Raw genomic sequence first — 6,605 nt, 5'->3', positions numbered from 1 at the left:
GGGAGACATAAAAAAAACTCATGGCTGTTTGACTTTCCCTGTGGGGAGGCCACTTGCTCATATAAAGTAGTGAGTACCTGCTGTGCTCCAGGCCCTGCTTTGGGCTCTAAGGATGCTAGAGTCACAGGGACAGTGGTCAGTGCCTTAGAGGAATACCAAAAACCCAGTCTATGATACTCACTTATTGAATACTTCCTGTTTGCCTGGTGCTTTGTGTGTGTGTGCTCATAGGTCTTCTACTGACTTTTTTTTTTTTTAAGTCATGACAACTTTTGATGCCTCTCTGTACTAGATTACAGTTTTGGAAACTGAAATGCAGACAGTACCAGACTTCCCAGCAGTGGAACAGACAATGGGTGGCCAAGCTAAGACTCAGTACCTTTATCATGATGGAGCTAAAAGTTCTTGGCCAGCACCTAGCATAGGACAAGCACTGGCTCAGTGGCGGTGGTCATCATTGATGCAGCAATCACGTTGAAGAAGCCAGTTTAGGATTTTATAATAAGCAGTCACCATATGGAGGCAAGGACCTCGTGGCCAAAATATGTCCAGCAGGTCATAGACCCTAGACTTGTAGCCTTCTGCCTTCAGGCAGGTGAATGACTAACCCATGTAGGACAAACAGTCACTTATTCAACTCCAAGACTTCAGGGCAAGAGAATCCCCAGCTGCCTTGGTAGCTTTCCTCTTTCCTATCACTCTGACCTGAGGTCAAGGAATGATAGACAGAGAGGCCCTGGGTCAACCAGTTCATTACCCAAATAGGTCTGTCCTCCAAGTTTCTCTGCCGGAGACCTATTCAATCCTGTCTCAAATATCTGGTCACTTGCCTGAGGAACTTACTGCACAAGGTTCTCTTGTTAGGAAACTGTCTTTGATGGTCAGTCTCAATATACTATGGTCTGGAATCAGAGGAAACTCCGTGACACTGCACTTTGGTCTACAGTACAACACACGGTTGCCAGACAAGGAGCCTTTCCTGTCCACTCACCCTGCCCCCACCTCCACCCCACCCCAAACTGCTTGTCCCAGGTATCTTAGGTAACAGACTGCTGCCAGTGCTGAGTATACAGAACTTAATGGCACTTTTATCAGTACTTAAACCTTCCAGGAACTTAATCACAGAATCATAGACGTGAGGAATGTGACAGCTAGAACAGGCCTTGGAAATTAACTAGTATACCCCCCTCAACATTTTATAAGAGAGAAACACGGCACTCAGGGAGGTGGAACCTTCTTGCCCAAGGTCACGCAGCTGGTCAGAGCCAAGTCTGGATCCTACATCAACCAGTCCAGACCTGGGTAACCACTTACCCTGGCATCTGAGATGGTTTGAAGTTTGGCTATAACACAGTAGTTCCCAAAGAACAGGTTAGAAAAGGTTCTTCTTGTTTTGTTTGGTTTTTTTAAAGGACAAAGGAAATACTTACACAAGTTCAGTAAATACCAGTACTTAGCATCAGGCTTCTGAGGCTCAAGCTGCAGTTTTTCTGATCTCTGCTGAGTGACTGTGGACGAATACCTTAGTCCCTCTGTGCTTTGGTCTTTCATCTGTAAAACAGCGATAATAATAATATTACCTGTTCCATACTCTCATGAACTTTAAGTGAGTTAACTTACAAAAAGTACTGTTATGAGTATCTCACACAGGGCACTTAATGTTAGATGTTATTATATTATTATTATATTATTTACATATAACAGTTTACTTAGACCATGAAAATTCCTATGAAGCCAGTCTTATCTCTATCTTTTACAAACACAGAAACTAAAGTGAAATGAGATTAAGAAACTTGCCCAAAGGGAGCCTGGGTGGCTCAGTTGGCTGAATGACTGCCTTTGGCTCGTCATGATCCCAGAGTCCCAGGATCAAGGTCCCTGCTCAGTGGGGAGTCTGCTTCTCCCTCTGAATCTCTCCCCTCTCATGCTCTCTCTCTCATTCTCTCTCTCTCAAATAAATAAATAAAATCTTTTTTAAAATGCCCAGCATCACAAGAATTAAGGCAAAAATGTAGGAGTCAAGCCTAAGTCACATCTCTCTCTGCATAGTACTCAAGTAGTGGGATGTTCAAAAAACTGCAGGCAATCCATAGGTTCCTCTTCTGGGTCTTCAATGGCCCTCTCCTCTCCCTTAACCAAACCAGAAGTGGAAACAAATGGATTAAAGACTACAAGAGGAGTCAATCTCTTTAGAGGGTCCTAGCTCAAGCTCTGTGGTACTTCCTGAGGCTCTTGCTGCTGAGGGAGACAGACATCGCCCCTGGCCTCTCCCACTAGCACACTCATGGCTGTTTATTATCACCATAGACACTTAGAAGGCATAGTCAGGGTAAGCCATGGTGGGAAGGTGAGGAAGGAACAAGAGAGGACAAGTCACTGAGAGCTGGTGCCAAGAGGGGTGTAAAAGAAACCATCTTACATCTGGAAAAGTTTTTGGAGAGGGAGATTCATTTGGGGCATTTGCTTGATTTACCCAACAAATTCAGCCATCAATTATTCTTCTTGGAGAAATGGAGTAGCATAATGGTTACAAGTGAAGACTCAAGAGCCAGATCACAGGGATTCAAATCCTGACTTTCCTCTTAGTAGAAGTGAGAACTGGAGTCTAGCATGTCAGTTTCCTCATCTATAAAAAAGGCATTATAGTCCTACCTACCATCTAGTTTTGTTCTGAAGATTAACTTACTTAATACTCTAAAAATTTTTTTTAATTAGTTAATACTTGTAAAGGGTATAGCACAGTGTCTATCACACAGTAAGCAGCCAATATTCATTAGCTATAATTATTGGTGATTAAGAACATGGGCTCTACCATTAGATAGACATGACTAGATGACTTCAGTAAGTTATTTTACTTCTTTATGATATAATCTTCTCATGGAAAAAGAAAAAAGAGATAATAATAGAACCAACATATGAAGTCATTTTAAGTATAAAATAATATACATTACACCTAGAATAAAGTTATCAACACAGTGTTTGGCATGGCACCTATTCAACAAATTGTGACTTGTTATTCTTTTTTTCTTCAAACCTCAACCTTATGGTGTGCAAGAGAGGCATAAACTGGGTGATCATACAGCCTGGACTTCTAGTACAATCTTGATTTCATATATTTTGTTCCATTAGCTTCACAGGTCCATTTGCATAGTAGGCAAAAAAGATGATTCAAAAGACAAATTGGTTTCCCTGTTGTAGTCCATGTGCCCTCCTTGTCCATGCTGTATCTCTCTGCTGCCGTGTGTGTGTGTGTGTGTGTAACAGCTTCTATATCTAGTATCATCATCAAAGTTCACAAACGAGAAATTCAAGAACAGTAGGGTTTTTTAAGTAAAACCAATACCAAGATGCTATAGTTTATTAAACTTCTGAAAGAAAACATAGGAGAAAATCTTAGTGATCTTGGGTTTGCCGAAGATTTCTTAAACAACAGACAAAAGCCACGCACTACAAAAGAAAAAATTGATAAGTTGGAATTCTTCAAAGTTAAAACCTTTTGCTTTTCAAAAGAAACTTTTATGAAAATAAAAAGTAAGCCATTGAGGTAAAATATTTGCAAAATATGTATGTCCAGTTAAAGACTTGCATCTAGCATATACAAAGAACTCTCACTACTCAATGATAAGACAAAAATCTAACTGTTTAAATGAGCAAAATATTGGGCGCCTGGGTGGCTCAGTGGGTTAAGCCGCTGCCTTCGGCTCAGGTCATGATCTCAGGGTCCTGGGATCGAGTCCCACATCGGGCTCTCTGCTCAGCAGGGAGCCTGCTTCCCTCTCTCTCTCTCTCTGCCTGCCTCTCCATCTGCTTGTGATTTCTCTCTGTCAAATAAATAAATAAAATCTTTAAAAAAAAATGAGCAAAATATTTGAACAAACACCACTGAAGTAAAAATACAGATGGCAAAGAAATACATTAAAATGTTTTCATCACTAATAATCAAGGAAATGTAACTCAAACCATAATGAGATATTACTACATACTTATTAGCATAGCTAAAGTTCGAAAGATGAACCACATCAAGTGCTGTCAAAGATATGAAACAAGTAGAGCTTTCATACATTGCAGATGGAAATGAAAAACAGTATGGTCACCTGGGAAAAGAGTTGGTGGTTTTGTTTTACGAGGGAGATCACAAGTAGGCAGAGAGGCAGGCATAGAGAGAAAGGGAAGCAGGCTCCCTGCTGAGCAGAGAGCCCGATGCAGGCCTCGATCCCAGGACCCTGAGATCGTGACCTGAGCCGAAGGCAGAGGCTTAACCCACTGAGCCACCCAGGCGCCCTGGGAAAACAGATTTATAGTTAAAAGCGAAACTATATCTATCACATGATCCAGCTATTCCACTTTGAGGTATTTACCCAAGACCAATCAAAACATATGTCCATACAAATACTTTCACATGGAGCAAATAAAATAAAAGGAGTTGTAATGAACAAAGAACATGAATAAAGGGCATTGGATAGTCTTAGAGGATTTATTTTTTAAAGTCATTAGATATATTTTTCTTCTCTGGGCCTATTTCCACTGGACAACAGGTACAATTGCACCAAAATCAGGTCACTCTGGCTCCCAGATCTGATTAGATGAGCAATGACAAATTTTTTCCTTCTCTTTTTGGAAGACCTCATTCAGAGAACTCTCAGTAAACACATCAGTTATAGCACAAATGTCATCCAAACCCTCTGGGCTCTGGACTGTGTCTGCTGGATTGAACACCTGTCCATTACCTGATACTTGACCCAGTCCCAGTAAGAATTTTTTTTTAATAATTTATTTTTTATTAACATATAATATATTAGCCCTAAGAGTACAGGTCTGTGAATCGCCAGGATTACACACTTCACAGCACTCACCATAGCACATACCTTCCCCAATGTCCATAACCCAATCACCCTCTCCCTATCCCCCTCCCCCTGGCCACCCTCAGTTTGTTTTGTGAGATTAAGTGTCTCTTACAGTTTGTCTCCCTCCCAATCCCGTCTTGTTTCATTTATTCCTTTCTTACCCCCAAACTCCCCCACGTTGCTTCTTAACTTGCTTATATCAGGGAGATCATATGATAATTGGCTTTCTCTGATTGACTTATTTTGCTCAGCATAATACCCTCTAGTTCCATCCATGTCGTCACAAATGGCAAGATCTCATTTCTTTTGATGGCTTTATAGTATTCCTGTGTGTGTGTGTGTGTGTGTGTGTGTGTGTGTGTGTATGTGTGTGTGTATCACATCTTTTTTATCCATTCGTCTGTTGATGGACATCTAGTTTCTTTCCATAGTTTGGCTATTGTGGACATTGCTGCTATAAACATTCATATGCATGTGCCCCTTCAGATCACTACATTTGTATCTAGGGTAAATACCCAGTAGTGCGATTGCTGGGTCATAGGGTAGCTCTATTTTCAACTTTTTGAGGAGCCTCCATTGCTGTTTTCCAGAGTGACTGCACCAGTCGCATTCCCACCAACAGTGTAAGAAGGTTCCCCTTTCTCTGCATCCTCGCCAGCATCTATCACTTCCTGACTTGTTAATTTGAACCATTCTGACTGGTGTGAGGTGGTATCTCATGGTGGTTTTGATTTGTATTTCCTTGATGCCAAGTGATGGTGAGCACTTTTTCATGTGTCTGTTGGCCATCTGGATGTCTTCTTTGCAGAAATGTCCGTTCATGTCTTCTGCCCATTTCTTGATGGATTATTTGTTCTTTGGGTGTTGAGTTGGATAAGTTCTTTATAGATTTTGGATACTAGCTCTTTATCTGATATGTTGTTTGCAAATATCTTCTCCCATTCTGTCAGTTGTCTTCTGGTTTCCTTGACTGTTTCCTTTGCTGTGCAAAAGCTTTTGATCTTGTTGAAGTCCCAATAGTTCATTTTTGCCCTTGCTTCCCTTGCTTTTGGCAATGTTTCTAGGAAGAAGTTGCTGCGGCTAAGGTCGAAGAAGTTGCTGCCGCTGAGGTCGAAAAAGTTGCTGCCTGTGTTCTCCTCAAGGATTCTAATGGATTCCTTTCTCACACTGAGGTCCTTCATCCATTTTGAGTCTATTTTCATGTGTGGTATAAGGAAATGGTCCAGTTACATTTTTCTGCATATGGCTGTCCGATTTTCCCAACACCATTTGTTGAAGAGGCTGTCTTTTTTCCATGGGGCATTCTTTCCTGCTTTGTCAAAGATTAGTTGACCATAGAGTTGAGGGTCTATTTCTGGGGTCTCTATTCTGTCCCATTGATCTATTTGTCTGTTTTTGTGCTAGTACCATACCTTCGTGATGATGACAGCTTTGTAATAGAGCTTGAAGTCTGGAATTGCGATGCCACCAACTTTGGCTTTTTTTTTTTTAGGATTCCTCTGGCTATTCAAGTTCTTTCCTGGTTCCATATAAATTTTAGGATTATTTGTTCCATTTCTTTGGGAAAAAATGGATGGTATTTTGGTAGGGATTGCACTAAACATGTAGATTGCTTTAGGTATCTTAGACAGTATTTGTTCTTCCAATCCATGAGCATGGAACATTTTTCCATTTCTTTGTATATTCCTCAATTTCTTTCATGAGTACTTTATAGTTTTCTGAATACAGATTCTTTGCCTCTTTGGTTAGGTTTATTCCTAA

Source organism: Mustela nigripes, chromosome 14 (assembly GCF_022355385.1).
Source record: "Mustela nigripes isolate SB6536 chromosome 14, MUSNIG.SB6536, whole genome shotgun sequence".
NCBI lineage: Eukaryota > Metazoa > Chordata > Mammalia > Carnivora > Mustelidae > Mustela > Mustela nigripes.
The sequence above is the reverse complement of the archived record's forward strand: the minus strand, read 5'-3'. Positions refer to the sequence as shown.